General features: G+C 39.8%; 3 non-coding genes across 3 annotated transcripts; all 3 read left to right on the top strand.

Annotated features, from left to right (window-relative positions):
* The first annotated feature begins 64 nt into the window (after positions 1-64).
* TRNAV-CAC lies at positions 65-138 on the top strand. The gene has a single exon. It is a non-coding gene; the product is annotated as a tRNA-Val (tRNA).
* Positions 139-16,464: 16,326 nt separating this feature from the next.
* On the top strand, positions 16,465-16,538 carry TRNAV-CAC. The gene has a single exon. It is a non-coding gene; the product is annotated as a tRNA-Val (tRNA).
* A 529-nt stretch (positions 16,539-17,067) lies between these two features.
* On the top strand, positions 17,068-17,141 carry TRNAV-CAC. Its single transcript has one exon. It is a non-coding gene; the product is annotated as a tRNA-Val (tRNA).
* The last annotated feature ends 1,337 nt before the right edge of the window (positions 17,142-18,478 follow it).

The following is an 18,478-nucleotide window of genomic DNA, read 5'->3' as shown; positions in this document are numbered from 1 at the left end:
TTCCGTATATATAAACGTTAACATTCCGATTAGATTTGTATTAAGAAAGTAGAAAACATTGCTTGTCTGGGTGGTGTAGTTGGTTTTCACGCTAGTGTCACATACTAGAGGTCCCCAGTTCAAACTTGGGCTTAGATATGTTAATGTACTTCTAAGCTCTTCTTTTTTTTTTTTTTAGTAGGAAATTAGTGCTTGGTAGACAACTTTTTAAAACACAACTATGGATCTAATTACTTCTCGAATTAAAAATCTCATTCTATAATTAAAAATCGTCTCATTCTAATTTAATTAGTAAAAAGAAAATAAAAAATGTAGTCGTCTGGGTGGTGTAGTTGGTTATCACGCAAATCTAACACATTAGTGATCCCTAGTGCAAACCTGGGCTCAAACATGTTATTTTGCTTTCCACTTGCGTTTTTACCAGGAGATGTTTTGAAATTATATTGGTAAGTATTTTCCTTTCTTAATTATATTTTGATAGATTTTAGTGTATGTTTCGTACAGGAGTTTACACATTAGAAATGAGAATAAAAATCATAGTTAGTGTTTGGTTGACAACTTTATAAAACACAAGTATGGATTTGATTATCCCTACAATTAAAAATCACATTCCCTATTTATAAACGGTAACATTCCGATTGTATTACTAATAAGAAAGTTGAAAATATAGCTTGTTTGGGTGGTTAGTTGGTTATCACGCTAGTCTCACACTAGAGGTCTCAAGTTCAAACCTGGGCTCAGACGTGTTAATTTACTTCAAAGTTCTTCTTTTTTTTATACTAGGAAATTAGTGTTTGGTTGACAACTTTTTAAAACACAACTCTGTATTTAATTACTTCTCGAATTAAAAATCTCATTCCATAATTAAAAATCGTATCATTCAAATTTAATTAGTAAAAAGAAAATAAAAAATGTAGTTGTCTAGGTGGTGTAGTTGGTTATCACGCAAAGCTAACACATTAGTGGTCCCTAGTGCAAACCTGGGGTCAAATATGTTATTTTGCTTTCCACCGGCGTTTTTACCAGGAGATGTTTTGAAATTATATTGGTAAGTATTTTCCTTTCTTAGTTATATTTGGATAGATTCCAGTGTATGTTTCGTACATGAGTTTACACATTACAAATGAGAATAAAAGTCATAGTTAGTATTTGGTTGACAACTTTTCAAAACACAACTATGGATTTAATTACCCCTCTAATTAAAAATCTCCTTACCTAATTAAAAATCATATCATTCTAATTTAATTAGTTAAAAGAAAATAGAAAATGTAGTTGTCTGGGTGGTGTAGTTGGTTATCACGCAAATCTAACACATTAGTGGTCCCTAGTGCAAACCTGGGGTCAAACATGTTCTTTTGCTTTCCTCCGGCGTTTTTACCAAGAGATGTTTTGAAATTATATTGGTAAGTATTTTCCTTTCTTAATTATATTTTGATATTTAAGTTTGAAAATTATTTACACATTAAACTAATTGGCTATTTTATTTAGTAATAGCTTTTTTTTTTTTTAATTAAGAAATTAATTAGAGTTGTTAGAATTTAGTCTGTTTTGGACCATGTGATATCTAAATGTGTGGATGGTATGCATTGGTGAATGAAGACAAAGACATCAGCGCATGAAGCTTTCAAAGAGACAAAGTGTTGTGGCTGTGATTTAATTTGAACAAAATAAAAGGCTACATTTAAGGATAAAAAATGAAGCTCAATATTTGCTATAAAAGGAAGCTGTTCGAAAGAAGACATTGTAAACTTTTGGAGATTAATATACTGAGCGCACTTCTGATTTACATAGCTTTCCATTTTAATGTGTTTTGTTAATTAATTCTTAAGAATATTTAATATGTACTACATGATCAGTACGTGGTACTGCTGAAGCATCTGGTGAAGATTGTTCGGGTATTCGTGTGTCAATCCTGGATAGGTGTTAGAAAGAGTGGTAGTGGCAAAGGCTGGAGGCCATTTGTATTTACCTCTTGTAATACTCCTTTTGGTGAACATCTCTAGTGGATTGGGCAGACGTGGAGTGCCCCGCAGACGTAGGAGATGGAGCTCCGAACTGCGTAACAATTTCTTTGTGTTTTTGCTTTCGTTTTTGCTTTCTATCTTCATTATTCATATTTGTTTAAACAAGATTAATTAATGAACTTAACTGGTGCTTAACTTAAATGCAAGTAAAAATACATTATTTTTTTTATTTCAAGATTCACGGTGCAATTTCAGTTGGTATCAGAGCCTGTAGACTTAATTTATTAGTCTATCGATCTGGCGATTCCGTGCCTCTTGAATTCATATCTTCAGCGGCTTTTAGTATTTATCTATTTATTGCTTATTTGTTTGATCTCACGGGGTGTTAAGTGTTACAGAATGGATCGAACCAAAGTTCTTCCCCAGTTGACTGGCGACAACTACGCCTATTGGAAGGCTCGCACTCGTACGCACTTAAAAGCTCAAGGTGAAGCCGTGTGGCGGTCTGTGGTGTCAGGTTGGACACATCCCACCAAACCCAGTTCCAGCACTGACGGAACAGAAGTAGCTAAGCCTGAGACTGAGTGGACTCAAACAGAGATAACTAAAGCTAGAAACAATGATAAGGCTTTAGACACAATTTATTCTCTTATGCGTGAAAGTCAGTTTTCAATTGTTGCAGGTATTCCTTCAGCGAAAGGTGCTTGGGAAGCTCTTGATTCAACTTACGAAGGAACTACATCGGTGAAACAATCTAAGTTGCAACTAGTCCAGTCAGACTTCGAAGAGCTTCGAATGAATGAGGATGAGACAATCATCGACTTTCACACACGCGTACAGGAACTGGCGAATCGTGCGATGGTCCTTGGTGAACCATTCTCGGTAGCAAAGCTTGTTAAGAAAATACTGAGATTGTGACACCCCAAAAATCCACATTCAATCCATGGATTAATTGAGTAATTAATTCTATTGTATTTGAGGAATTAATTCCTAAAATCCTGATTTTTTAATACTCAAGGACTAGTATTTGACTAGTCAACCTTTAAGTTTTGTTGTACCTTGTGCTTTGAGGGGAGTTCCCTTGTTCCTTACACTTTCTAAGGGTCAGTAACGTTATTCTTGTCTTTTCACCAAGAGTTAGTATTGTAAACTAACCTAGAAGACTTCTTCATTTCATTCCCTACAATTCTTAGAAATTAGTTATACCTTCTCTCTAGAAAAGAAGTGTAGCTTATTCTCCATGCCAAGTTGAGACCCTTGTCAAGATTCCAAGATTTGCTTCCAAGATTCAACCTTTCACCTATTTAAGCATCTAGGAGGGTAAGATCTAAGTTCATCTTGTGTTTTTGGTTCCATCTTAGTTGTCTTTTTCTTAAAGGTAGGATCTTTATGATCTTTTGGTTTAATCTTGAAGTGGGTTTGGAAAGTAAGCCTTGTGGGGAGCTTGGTTGTGGTGTAAAGTGAAGTCTTTTGGTCTTCAAGAGGTAACCCATGCTCTACAAAACCTATTTTGCTTACCTATATGTGATTTCTTGGATTGTAATTGTGTTTTTCTATGAAATGTGAGGGTTTATGCATTTGTCTTATGATATTGCATATCTAGATCTTCTGTTTAGGGTTCCTTTGCGCCATTGCTTGGCATTTTCCATGGTTCAAGTCATTTTGTTGTATTGGGTGAGATTTGGCATGTTTTGGACTTGAATATGTGTTTGGAGAAGAAAATCCCCGAAGGGATTGATTGTGGAACAGGAATGTTCCCGCGGGCGGGGCACCACCCGCCGGCCTACCCGCGGGTACATAGGCCTGTGGGAATGTGTTCCCGCGGGTGGACCACGGGTGGGCACTACCCGTGGGTCCACCCGCGGGTACACGAGTGGAGTGGATCGGGATTTGTTCCCCGTGAATTGTTTGACTCGGTATTTGGTCTTTTGACTTCCCGTTGTTCTTTTGTGGAACTATTTCAGTGTCTTCTTGATGTTTCGTACGTCTAGAACTATATGGTAGGTATCCATGTAGGACTTTGGTGTCTTGAATCGTGCTAAGTGTTCAACATTGTGTTTCGTTGGACCAAGAGGTGTCTTGTGTGTTCCTCGAAACTATCTTGAGTTTCTCCGTTGTTAAGCATGCAAGTTTATTGTCTTAATGCTAGTGTGTGTGTGGTTTGTACCTTCCGTTTGGTTGATGATAACTTGTGTTATTCATTGTTGATGTTGTTGGGCTGTGACATGTTCCTTGATTGAGTATGTTTCATACCTTCGTTGTGATCCGTTGTTTGACTCTTGTTGAGTTGTGGTGCGTGTGTGGCTATACCTGGATTGCACGATTAGTGGTATGGGACACTAGTCACCAAGGTATTGCAGCGGTCCTCGTGATGGCCGTGACGTGATTATGGAGTTGTGGCCTGAGTGATGGGTCCACGTTTTTGGGGGATAACATGTGTTATCCGGGCATGTGTTGCCGTGAATTGGTGGTTTCGTTGGTGGTCGTTGGTGGGGGACGACGGTCCTGGGGGAATAAGGTTGGACTAAGAAGTACAGGGGTCCTGGATATAATGGTTGGAAAGAAGGTACAAGGTTGGGGGTAGCCATAAGGTTGGAACAGGGCATAAGGAAGGCATACCAACTCGTGATGGGTGATGTTGCGAGGGCTTGTAAAGCCAGCGTTGTGTGATCTTCTCTCGTGACGTGTGTAGTCACGGAGGCTTGTGTTGTTTTGGCATGTGTTGCCGTTGGGTGAGTCTTTAACCTTGCGTGTGCTTAACCTTTGTGGTTTGAGATGTGTTCCCGTGTTATCTTTGAGAGTGATGAGTCTTGTGTTGACGGTTGATCTTGGTTTTGACTTATGTATATGTATTCCGTTTCGAAAATGGTTTTTATGACTTATATCTATCTATATATGATACTTAACGGTATTGGTGGGTTACCAGCATTATTCGCTGACCGGGCGTCGTCCCAATGTTTATCGTTGTATCTTTCAGGTGATGTTTAGACGAGCGCGATGTCTAGAGCCTGGTAGCTTAGCACCTTTATCCTTGCTTTTGTGGCCTGTGCGCCAATGTTGTTAGACTGATGTTTTGGGATAGATGTATACACTTGCAGATTATTTGCCGTAGCGTTTACCGTGTTTGGTAGACGTGGCGTGACACCCCGTTGGATTTCTTTTATCCAGTTTCATTTTATCTTCCGCTGTGCTAGTTTTGTCGTTTAATCTGCATGTGTTAAGGCTTTCATATAGGTCTTGTTTGGGGTGTGTTACAGTTGGTATCAGAGCCTAGGTTTGAGCCTAGGAAGAGTTAAGTCTAGACCTTCTAAGTGGTTCAGTGTGTTTTGAGACCTCTAAGCGACCTTAAGAAGCTAAGTGTTAGGCTTAGGACTCTAGGTTGCGCGGTGAGTTGTGTGTTGTTTTCTGTCTTGCTTGTTTGCTCTTTTTGGTAATCTCGTTGTTGTTGTAGATGTTTGCGATGCCTCCTCGTCCCCGCGCTCGCACCCCGGAGACCCCGACCAACGTGCAGCTCGCTCAGAATCTCCATCAGCTGACGCAGACGATGCAGACGCTCAGTGAAGCCTTGCTGAACAACAATCAAGCTGTGCCGCCTCCTCCCCCAGCTGGGCATCGCGATGTAGGTCGTTTGGTGTCGGGGCATCGGCCGCCAACCTTCGCTGGCGAGGAAGACCCTGTAGTCATATAAGAGTGGCTACGGGTGTTTGATAAGATCTTCATCGTTGTGGGTTGCCCCGAAGAAAGGAGAGTAGAACTGGCAACGTTCTACTTTTGCCAAGAAGCTGATCTGTGGTGGGTCCACGAAGGTCCGACATTCCTTGAAGAACCTGGGTTTGATTGGACCGCGCTCAAGGACAGAATGCGCGAGAGGTTCTACCCAGCGCATGTGCGACCCGCCATGTTTGATGAGTTCCTTCATCTGCAGCAAGGATCCTTATCTGTGGTCGAATACCACAAGAAGTTCTTAGAGTTGGCGCGCTTCGCGAGGATGCTTGTGCCTACAGAGCTTGCCAAGATTGAGCGTTTCGTTGCCGATCTGAATTATGAGGCACGAAAAGCGTTGTCGGTGAGTAGGCCCAGCTCCCTTAAGGATGCGTATCGGTGTGCCGCGTATCTGTATCGTGTTCAGCAGCTTCAGAAAGGATCGTTTGAGCTAACTAGGAAGAGGGTTGAGAGCGGAGGTTCTTCCACCTTCAAGAAGCCCCGGCCGAGTTTTCAAGTCAAGGCGGTGTCATCTTCTTCTCAAGGACCTATCAGGGTGGAGCATCAGGATCAAGCTAAGTCGGTTGGTTGTCGAAGATGTGGGAAGGTGCACGTGGGCCATGATTGTTATGGCCAGGCGTTTAGGTGTTTCCGATGCGGGGATCGTGGTCACAGAGTCGCGGAGTGTCCCCACCTTGCCCGTCAGAGAGTGTTGCCGCCACCCCCGGTAGCCGGAGGAGCACCAGGAGGGAGTTCGGGTCGCGAAGCTGTCGGAGCTAGGCCACCCGGAAGAGTTTTTGTGATGGCGCGTTCTCAGGCTGAGTTGGAGGGCTTGATGGAGGATGAAGTGGCAGGTAAACCCTTTCTTCTAGCATATCCTTGTTTGTTTCTCCAGAATCATCGTGTTCGTTGTATCTTGAGTGTTACATTGTGTTTCATAGTTGTCTCTTGCTTGGCAATCCTTGGTACGCTTTCTTTGATAGCAATTCTTTTGAGGCTTAGTGTAGACTCTTCTTGCTAAGTGATTTCTTTAGTTGGTATATGAGCTTCGTTGTGAAGTTAGCAATCCATCCTTGTCATGTTTTGCGGTTTGGGTCAATTCTACAATCCTTGTACTTGGTTTTTCTTACAACAATTCCTTGTGCACTTCCTAAATTATTCCAAGTATTCTTTGAATTGGAAAATAGCAAAATTCATACCAAAAACCTTTCCTTGTGTAGCTTAAAAGCCAAACCTAATGTTTAATTGTAACCTTTAAGTTTTAAACCCGAGCCTAATCTTTATCAACCTAACCTCTAAACCACTTGAGCCAATTGTCTTTCTTGAAACTTAACCAATTTCAATTCCATCTAAACCATAAATTCCTACTTTACCCAAAATCCCCAAATTAAATCATCTTTTTCCCCAATTTCACCCAAATCCCTAAATCCCAAAACTTTCTTTCTCTTTTTTCCCTCCCTACCCGTGAACCACCAAGCACCCACCCCTCCCCGTAGCTTCATCTGCAACCCGCCACCACCACCTGTCCGTCGTCGAGCCGCCGCCCTTCGCCGCCGTCGCTGTTCGCCGGAGCTGTGCCGCCGAGAGAGAGAGAACAGCGAGAGAGCTAGAGAGAGAGCGAGAGAGAGAGAGTAGAAAAGGAGGAGCATTGGGTTCTTTTTGTTGAGCTTTGGGTCATCTTCAATCATGCCTAGAAGGTCAAGTTGGGCAAGGAAAGCGAAATGGGTAGATACCCATTACCTCGTTCTTGAAGGTAAAGCTTTTGATCCGGAATCTTTTCCTAGCTCTTTGTTGGATATGCTTAGGTATCAAGGTTTGTTGGATGGGTTTCTCGCCATAAGGGCCGAGACTTACCCGAGTTTGGTGAAAGAGTTTTATCGTCACATGGTTGTGACAAAGGAGGGTGATAAGTTGGAGATCACCTCTAAGGTGAGAGGTGTGAAGGTTGTGTTTTCTGAGAAGAGGTTGGCTCAGTTATTGAGTTTGTCTGCTACCGGAGTGGCTCAGTACAGCGGTCATTCTTGGGTTAGTACAGATACCATGGGGTACCGTGACTATTTGAGCTATCTGTTGGGCCGTACGAGTGGTTTCACTCAAGCCTCTAGGCCGGAAAAGAAGTGGTTGTCTGCGGAGCAAAGGATCTTGGTGATGTTGGTGTCAGATTGGTTGTTGCCTAATAACAACAAGAGCAGTTTGTTGGGTAAGTTGGAGTGCACCTTTGCCTTTTTTCTCAAGAACATGGTTAAGTTCAACCTGCCTGCTTTGATGATGCAACACATGGTGTTTTGCCGGGATCACAATCGGAAGAGCTTGCCATATGGGATGGTGCTGAGTTGGATCTTGGTTAAGAAAGGTGTTAGTGTGGACGGTTGCCTCCCGAAGTCCGTGGGAAAGATGGTGTTGGATACCACCAATCTCCGGAGTTGTAATCTGTTTCGGTTGGATGATGGTGAGTACATCACGCTAGAAGAGGTTGCAAGGAAAGCACCTGATGAGAGGGCGGAGTTAGCTGCTGAGCTTGGAATCCATGCCGGGAAGTTGAGCCTCGCAGTCCAGAGTTTGGGCGGTGACGAAGAAGCTGAGGAGGAAGTAGACCAAGAGGAAGAAGTAAGAGCACCGGAGGCCGCCGAAGCTGAAGAAAGTGATTCGGACAATGAGGAAAGCTGGAGAAGGAAGGAAGCTCGCACAAAGAGGGAGCATGACGTCGTCACCTTGCTTCGTCAGCAGAACAGCATGATCGCCGAAGGCTTTGCGTTTATGAAGGCGCAGTTCGTCGCAGTGCATCAGAGGCTGGACCAGATTGAAGCCAGTTCTAGCCACAGAGACGAAGACGAAGAGGAGTCTAAAGAGGCCGAGGAGTCGGAGAGCGAGGAGTTTTAGCTTGTGTTGCGGTGATCTCGTTCGCCTTTTTCCTTGTGGTTTCCTTCTTAGCCGTTGTTAGCTTGGTGATAGGTTGTTGTTTGCTTTATGTGCTTGCTTGCTTTTGTTTGTTGCCTTGTTGTTTAGCTAGCTTGATAGTTGGTGTTTGGAGTTAGTAGCTTAGTTCTTGGTTGTTGTCTAGAAGTTGGTGGTTGTGTTGAGGCTAGAGTTCTTGATGCTCAATCTATCCGTTTGTTAACCTCTTGCCAATCCTTGAAATTTGAAATGCCTTCTTCTTTGCTTTGGAATCCTTGTGAGTTCTTTTGGAGTCTTTGACCAAAAGAGTTGTTCTTGAACTTCTTGTCACAATGTCGTTTCCTTTTCACCGTTTGCTTTTAATTCGTCGTACCCAAGCTTCGGGGACGAAGCTTCTTTGAAGGGGGAGAGGATGTGACACCCCAAAAATCCACATTCAATCCATGGATTAATTGAGTAATCAATTCTATTGTATCTGAGGAATTAATTCCTAAAATCCTGATTTTTTAATACTCAAGGACTAGTATTTGACTAGTCAACCTTTTAAGTTTTGTTGTACCTTGTGCTTTGAAGGGAGTTCCCTTGTTCCTTACACTTTCTAAGGTTTAGTAAGGGTATTCTTGTCTTTTCACCAAGAGTTAGTATTGTAACCTAACCTAGAAGACTTCTTCATTTCATTCCCTACAATTCTTAGAAATTAGTTATACCTTTTCTCTACAAAAGAAGTGTAGCTTATTCTCCATGCCAAGTTGAGACCCTTGTCAAGATTTCAAGATTTGCTTCCAAGATTCAACCTTTCACCTATTTGGGCATCTAGGAGGGTAAGATCTAAGTTCATCTTGTGTTTTTGGTTCCATCTTAGTTGTCTTTTTCTTAAAGGTAGGATCTTTATGATCTTTTGGTTTAATCTTGAAGTGGGTTTGGAAAGTAAGCCTTGCGGGGAGCTTGTTGTGGTGTAAAGTGAAGTCTTTTGGTCTTCAAGAGGTAACCCATGCTCTACAAAACCTATTTTGCTTACCTATATGTGATTTCTTGGATTCTACTTGTGTTTTGCTATGAAATGTGAGGGTTTATGCATTTGTCTTGTGATATTACATATCTAGAGCTTGTGTTTAGGGTTCCTTTTTGCCATTGCTTGGCATTTTCCATGGTTCAAGTCATTTTGTTGTATTGGGTGAAATTTGGCATGTTTTGGACTTGAATTTTTTTTTGGAGAAGAAAATCCTCGAAGGGATTGGTTGTGAAAAAGGAATGCTCCCGCGGGCGGAACAGCGGGAGGGGCACCACCCGCCGGCCTGCCCGCGGGTACATAGGCCTGTGGGAATGTGTTCCCGCGGGCGAAACCACGGGTGGGGCACTACCTGTGGGTCCACCCGCGGGTACACGAGTGCAGTGGATCGGGATTTGTTCCCCGTGATTTGTTTGACTCGGTATTTGGTTCTTTCGTGGTACTATTTGAGTGTCTTCTTGATGTTTCGTAAGTCTAGAACTATATGGTAGGTATCCATGTAGGACTTTGGTGTCTTGAATCGTGCTAAGTGTTCAACATTGTGTTTCGTCGGACCAAGAGGTGTCTTGTGTGTTCCTCGGAACTATCTTGAGTTTCTCCGTTGTTAAGCATGCTAGTTTATTGTCTTAATGCTAGCGTGTGTGTGGTTTGTACCTTCCGTTTGGTTGATGATAACTTTTGTTATTCATCATTGATGTTGTTGGGCTGTGACCCGTTTCTTGATTGAGTGTGTTTCATACCTTCGTTGTGATCCGTTGTTTGACTCTTGTTGAGTTGTGGTGCGTGTGTGGCTTTACCTGGATTGCACGATTAGGGGTATGGGACACTAGTCACCAAGGTATTGCAGCGGTCCTCGTCGTGGCCGTGACGTGATTATGGAATTTGGGGGATAACATGTGTTATCCGGGCATGTGTTGCCGTGAATTGGTGGTTTCGTTGGTGGTCGTTGGTGGGGGACGACGGTCCCGGGGGAATAAGGTTGGACTAAGACGTACAGGGGTCCTGGAGGTAATGGTTGGAAAGAAGGTACAAGGTTGGGGGTAGCCATAAGGTTGGAACAGGGCATAAGGAAGGCATACCAACTCGTGATGGGTGATGTTGCGAGGGCTTGTAAAGTCGGCGTTGTGTGATCTTCTCTCGTGACGTGTGTAGTCACGGAGGCTTGTGTTGTTTTGGCATGTGTTGCCTTTGGGTGAGTCTTTATCCTTGCGTGTGGTTAACCTTTGTGGTTTGGGATGTGTTCCCGTGTTATCTTTGAGAGTGATGAGTCTTGTGTTGACTGTTGATCTTGGTTTTGACTTATGTATATGTATTCCGTTTCGAAAATGGTTTTTATGACTTATATCAATCTATATATGATACTTACCGGTATTGGTGGGTTACCAGCATTATTCGTTGACCGGGCGTCGTCCCAATGTTTATCTTTGTATCTTTTAGGTGATGTTTAGACGAGCGTGATGTCTAGAGCCTGGTAGCTTAGCACCTTTATCCTTGCTTTTGTGGCCTGTGCGCCAATGTAGTTAGACTGATGTTTTGGGATAGATGCATACACTTGCAGATTGTTTGCCATAGCGTTTACCATGTTTGGTAGACGTGGCGTGACACCCCGTTGGATTTCTTTTATTCAGTTTCATTTTATCTTCCGCTGTGCTAGTTTTTTCGTTTAATCTGCATGTGTTAACGCTTTCATATAGGTCTTGTTTGGGGGGTGTTACAGAGATCCTTACCCCCGAGGTTCAGAATGAAAGTCACGGCTATTCAGGAACACGACGGCTGGGAGAACAAAACTGTTACTCAATTAATGGGAAATCTTAGAACCTATGAAATGGAAATTTTTACTGATCACACAAAAACGAAAAAACAAAAAAAAAATATAGCTTTTGCCGCTGAAGAAACTAATGTTGTATCTGATACAGACGAAACTAGTGATGATACAGTTGTCTTTTTGACTAAACAGTTTTCTAAAATTTTGAAACAGGTATCCAAAAATTCACTCAACAAAAATCTACAAAGAGGAGCAACATTGTCCAAAGCTGGTCCTAGGACAGGTGCATCAAACTTCAAACAGTCTGTCTCACGTCCAGGACAGTCCAAAGAAAAACCCAACAATAAAGGAATCAAGTGTTATGAGTGTGAAGGCTTTGGACATGTACAAGCTGAGTGTGCTACCTACCTTCTGCGCAAAAAATCTATGTCAGCCATTACCTGGAGTGATGACGAGCCTAACGTTGAAACAACTGGATCGGATGTCGAAGAAATCTCGATTAACTTTGTTGCATTTACGGCACGTGTTACTGGCTGTTCAGAATCCGTTGAAGAAGCTGACTCAGAGGGTGGTGAATATATCTCCGCAGAAGACTTGGAACTAAATACTTTATCTTTTGAAGCTGAGTTTAATAAGTTGTATCCCAAATGGGAAACCCTACGAAAAGTAAACTGCAAATTAGCTAGTGAGATAGAGATTGTAATCAATGCTAGTAAAGTATATCAAACTCAAGTAGCAGATAGGAATGTTCTACTTAAAGAAGCAGCTGACCGAGAAGAAAAACTACAAAAAAAAGTACAAACCGGCAATGTACTACTGAAGGAGGCAGCCGACCGAGAACAAAAACTCCAGCAAGAAGTACAGACTTTGAAACAGGAGCTCAGCACCTACAAACGACAAATCCAAATGATGGATACCACTTCAACACTTGATAAGATTCTTGATTCCGGCAGGAAATCTTCTGCAAAATTTGGTTTGGGCTTCACTGGAAGTAACTCCAAAGATAAGACAGTATTTGTCAAAGCATCTGGACCTGATCCAGAGGACATCCCTGAATCCAACACAAGGAAACGCTCCTATGGTAAAGTAAGCGCAAATAAGCTCCATTATAAACTATATAACCTTGTTTGCCACTATTGCAGGTTATGAGGTCATACCAGACCTGAATGTTACTACTTCTACAAGGATCAAAGAATCGAGAAGTTCAGGCACAAGAAGATACAACCATTCACAAAACAAATTTGGGTTAAAAATACTGACTATATATCGAAACATCAAATTCCTGAACAAAGTAAATGCCAACAAATGTGAAGTTACTTTTGGAGACAGTGTCAAAGGTCAGGTGACTGGTGTAGGCACCCTAAATGTAGCTGGTTTGCCAAAGCTTGACAAAGTATTGCTTGTCCGTGGTCTTCACGCAAATCTTATTAGCATAAGTCAATTATGCGACCAAAACTGGAACGTGTGCTTCACTAAAAATAGCTGCAGTGTGATGGACAAAACACACCAATGTGTTATGGAAGGTAAAAGATCAACTGATAATTGCTATATTCTAACAAATAATATGTTCTATTGCAGGTCCAGCATAAATGAAGCTGAGCTATGGCATCAAAAATTGGGGCATCTAAGTTATAGACTTCTTGATAAACTAGTAAAGATAGAAAGTATTCGTGACTTACCTAAAATGAAAATTGACAAATTTGCAAGTGAGGGTTGCAGGTAAGAATTACAGTCTACATCTTCGACCGGCCAACAGCTTCAACCGATTGGAGTCACCACCACGGATGCAACCTTGTCGCCGGACATACTGAAATTCGGTTCGCCACCGCCGCTGTCTATCCCATTATTTCCCAGCCGATAGCAGCAATGGCATCTGCAAGTCGCCATCATCGGAGATGCCGCAGATCACGATGTCACTGACGCCCACCTGCTGCCACCTTCACCTGTCTAGCTATTCATCAACGCCATTGCCTACAGTCACCATCCGTCACCGCCGACAATCAAAAGCAAAACGGACATGAATATTTCATATTGTTATTAAGAGTATCAGTAACAAGACAATTGAGGAAGTTGATACAGAACATGACGGGAAGATTGATATGGAGAAGGAAGAAGACTTTGACGAAGAACATTTTCTCAGTACTTTGAAGGCTTCAAACACTCAGAAAGTTGGTACACACTCTAACTCTCCTCCTTTAATTGGTATTACCTCAATACCCGAGTTTGAGAATCCTAATGTGTTACAATTTTTTACTGGCAATCTTCTTTCGCAGTCTTAGTATGCCATTTATTTTTTTTTCTGTTTTTTAAATGTGCCTAAGATGAATTTTGTCTTTTAGTTTATGTGAGTGGCTTTAAAATTGAACATGAATTATCCATTCCAACTTCTATATATGTGTGTATCTCTGGATTTATTCACACATCAGGTACATTTGATCATTCTGGATTCTTTCTCTTTATTTGTTCGTTTAATTTTTATCATTAAAGTGTTCGTTTAATTTGCCTGGGTTACTCTCTATGTTACTCTTTAATTTGCTTGGGTTACTCTTTGGTGCAATTTGATTAATGTGTTTATTCTCTTGTGTTACTTTATGTTTATGTGATTGTGTTTTGTTTGGTCCGGTCATGACCATATTTGTGTTTATTTATGTGTTTTCCGCGTTATCTGTGCCTAAATTGTTTATTTGTGTGTTTTCCGTGATATCTGGTCTGAATCAGTGTCTAAATTTGGTTTATATGTGTCTATGTCTGAATTTGATTTATTTTGAATCTTTGGCTTGCTTTACATGAATTTGCTTACTGTTTTATTTGCTGATCTGTTTGACTCGAATTGAAAATTGAAAATTCCTGAATTTTTTCTTTCTTATGTGTTTTGCTGAGTTGTTTGCAAGTTGCATGTGCATGGCTCTAGGGCTCTCGTTTTTTTTTTTTTTTTTAAATCTTCTGCAGGTTCAAACAAAGCAAATAACTTATTATGGAGTCCCAATTACAGCTTCAAGCTAATGTGAAATTTTTGGCAAAGGAAACAATCACGATGTACATTTTGAGAGGGAGTTCTTCTTAATCTCTTATGGTAATCTTCTTTTGGTAAATCTCTTGCTATTATATCAGTCTTCAGTTATGAAGTTTCTGGTTATGAATCTCTCACTAAGTATAAAGCCTTTATTTGGCTATATGATGGCTATATGATGAATTGGATTCTCTTACTGGAATTTCTCAGATTTTGGATTATCTCGTTTGGTTATAGTTTTTTTTTTTTTTTTTTTTTTTTTTTTTTTTTTGGCTCATCATAATCTCTGAGGTCTCATTTTATAATCATCACCTTATTTGGATTATTCTTGGATTATCTACTTCATGAGATTATTTATGAGGAATATTTTGGATGGGATTGCTTCTAAGGCTTTATCCTCTTGGTGTATGATATTTGATATTGATCAATATGATGCAAGATTGGATATGAGGGAAAATGGTAAACTCAGCCAGCAAGTAAGTATGAGGGCTGATACTGGCGCTACTACTAATGAAACTGATGATGCTGGCGACGACTCAGTTTCGGGCACCCCGTCTGCACGGTAAATCTAATCCGCTATTATGTTGTTCACCTTCCTTTGTCATTTATTTGGCAAAAAGGGGGAGTTTTTGGAGTAAGGGGGAGTATTGGTCAATGGTATATCTTTTGAAGGTTATGTTATGTTTTTGGAAGGTCTCTGTTAACTTTATGGCAATAATAGGATTATTATGGGGTCTCTGTTATCTTTATGGAAATAATAGGATTATTATGGAGTGGTATTTTTTGGATTATTATGAAGTGGTATATTATTGGAAGTTTTATGTTATATTTTATGTTATCTTTAGGGGGAGTAGTAGTTTCTTTGGTGCTCTTAATGACAATTTGAATGGATGTTTCTTTTGCTCTACTACTCGCATGAACAAGTTGAAATATGATGTAGTCTGCTGTGTATTCGATTCTACTGTGTGTGATCCAAGGCTAGAAGAATTCTAATCAGGTACACTATTCACAAATGGTCCAAAAAGGAATTAAGTTTAATTTTTGTTGTTGTTATACCTTTGTGTCTTGTTCAAGTACCTATACTAAGGGCTATTAATAAAATTATATTGATTCTTATTTTCTGCCCTTAGTATTTGATACTCAAGTTTTACCAAATAAAATGCCAAAGGGGGAGATTGTAAGTGTAAAAATTATTTACACATTAAACTAATTGGCTATTTTATTTAGTAATAGCTTTATTTGTTTTTAATTAAGAAATTAATTAGAGTTGTTAGAATTTAGTCTATTTTGGACCATGAGATATCTAAATGTGTGGATGGTATGCATTGGTGAATGAAGACAAAGACAGCAGCGCATGAAGCTTTCAAAGAGACAAAGTGTTGTGGCTGTGATTTAATTTGAACAAAATAAATGGATACATTTAAGGATAAAAAATGAAGCTCAATATCTGCTATAAAAGGAAGCTGTTCGAAAGAAGACATTGCGAATTTTTGGAGATTAATATACTGAGCGCACATCTGATTTACACAGCTTTCCATTTTAATGTGTTTTATTAATTAATTCTTAAGAATATTTAATCTGTACAACATGATCAGTACGTGGTACTGCTGAAGCATCTAGTGAAGATTCTTCGGGTATTCGTGTGTCAATCCAGGATAGGTGTTAGAAAGAGTGGTAGTGGTAAAGGCTGGAGGCCATTTGTATTTACCTCTTGTAATACACCTTTTGGTGAACATCTATAGTGGATTGGCCAGACGTGGAGTGCCCCGCAGACGTAGGAGAACGAGCTCCAAACTGCGTAACAATTTCTTTGTGTTTTTTACATTCGTTTATGCTTTCTGTCTTCATTATTTATATTTGTTTAAACAAGATTAATTAATGAACGTAACTGGTGCTTAACTTAAATATAAGTAAAAATACATTATTTTTTTCATTTCAAGATTCACGGTGCAATTTCATGAAAGATTTTAGTGTATGTTTCGTACATGAGTTTACACATTAGAAATGAGAATGAAAATCATACTTAGGGTTTCGTTGAAACTTTATAAAACACAAGTATGGATTTGATTACCCCTACAATTAAAAATCACATTCCATAAGAAAGTAGAAAATGTAGCTTGTCTGGGTGGTGTAGTTGGTTATCATGCTAGTCTCACACACTAGAGGTCCCTAGTTCAAACCTGGGCTTAGTCAAGTTAATTTATTTCTAAGCACCTCTTTTTTTTACTAGGAAATTAGTGTTTGGTTGACAACTTTTAAAAACAAAACTACGGATTTAATGACTTCTCGAATTAAAATTTTCATTCCCTAATTCAAAATCGTATCATTCAAATTTAATTAGTAAAAAGAAAATAGAAAATGTAGTCCTTTGGGTGGTGTAGTTGGTTAACACGCAAATCTAACACATTAGTGGTCCGTAGTGCAAACCTGGGCTCAAACATGATATTTTGCTTTCCACTTGCATTTTTACCAGGAGATGTTTTGAAATTATATTGGTAAATATTTTTCTTTCTTAATTATATTTTGATAGATTTTAGTGTATGTTTCGTACATGAGTTTACACATTAGAAATGAGAATAAAAATCATAGTTAGTGTTTGGTTGACAACTTTGTAAAACATAAGTATGGATTTCATTACCCCTACAATTAAAAATCACATTCCATAATTATAAACGGTGACATTCCAATTAGATTTGTAATCAGAAAGTAGAAAATGTAGCTTGTCTGGGTGGTGTAGTTGGTTATCACGTTAGTCTCACACACTAGAGGTCCCTAGTTCAAACTTGGGCTCAGTCATGTTAATTTATTTCTAAGCTCTTCTTTTTTTTACTAGGAAATTAGTGTTTGGTTGACAACTTTTTAAAACACAACTATGGATTTAATTACTTCTCGAATTAAAAATTTCATTCTCTAATTAAAAATCCTATCATTCTAGTTTAATTAGTAAAAAGAAAATAGAAAATGTAGTCCTCTGGGTGGTGTAGTTGGTTAACACGCAAATCTAACACATTAGTGGTCCGTAGTGCAAACCTGGGCTCAAACATGTTATTTTGCTTTCCACTTGCGTTTTTACCAGGAGATGTTTTGAAATTATATTGGTAAGTATTTTCCTTTCTTAATTATATTTTGATAGATTTTAGTGTATGTTTCGTACATGAGTTTACACATTAGAAATGAGAATAAAAATCATAGTTATTGTTTGGTTGACAACTTTGTAAAACACAAGTATGGTTTTGATTACCCCTACAATTAAAAATCACATTCCCTATTTATAAACGTTAACATTCCGATTAGATTTGTAATAAGAAAGTAGCAAATGTAGCTTGTTTGGGTGGTGTAGTTGGTTATTGTAATTTTGCATTTCCTCAATTTAAGGATATTAATAGGATTAAATGACTGATGAATTAGACTGACAGAATCGACGATGATATCAGTCAGTTAGATAGATAGCTGATTTGATTGCAGAAAGAGTAAACTAAGGCAGACAACAAAAAACAACACACAAGGTGTTTACCCAGTTCGATACAGTGTGTATCTACATCTGGGGGACGATCACAGAAGCGTCCAATCCACTAACTCATAATTCAATGTACAAAGGTAGAGAAACAATAATCTCACCCAAGTGCCCCACACAAGGCACGTACCCAGTCTACACAGATTTAGTGGATTGTTAAAGTTGGAGAGCCGTGCATACAGAAGTCCAATGAAATCGCTTCACTTGGAGAGCTAACTCTGATGTAGTCCACTTCAGTGATGCAGCTTAAAGTTGGTCCCACAACTGTGTGATCTTTGCGTCCTTTTCGTTTAAGCAACAATATCTCTTCTCAAGTTCTTCACCATAATCAACAAGAACAAATTGTCTTGAGAAGAGGCACGATTATCAAAGATGTAGTCTCTTAGTATATGTCGGAGTGTTTCTTTCTTCTCAAAAGCGTAACCCTAATTCATGACCGAATAAGGGTACTTATACTTCCATAGCAAGAACACTTTCCAAATGCATCTCTGATTGTAGATGGTAGGACGATATGAGAAGGATGTAATCTTAAAGATTAGGTCCATACCTTTCCAAGACAGATCCGCTGATATTCTTTCCAAAGCTGACTTCTTATACCGCGTTCAGTAAAAGGAAACAT

Source organism: Ipomoea nil, unplaced genomic scaffold (assembly GCF_001879475.1).
Source record: "Ipomoea nil cultivar Tokyo-kokei standard unplaced genomic scaffold, Asagao_1.1 scaffold1099, whole genome shotgun sequence".
Classification (NCBI taxonomy): domain Eukaryota; kingdom Viridiplantae; phylum Streptophyta; class Magnoliopsida; order Solanales; family Convolvulaceae; genus Ipomoea; species Ipomoea nil.
Note: the sequence above shows the minus strand (reverse complement) of the source record. Positions and strands in the feature narration are given on the sequence as shown.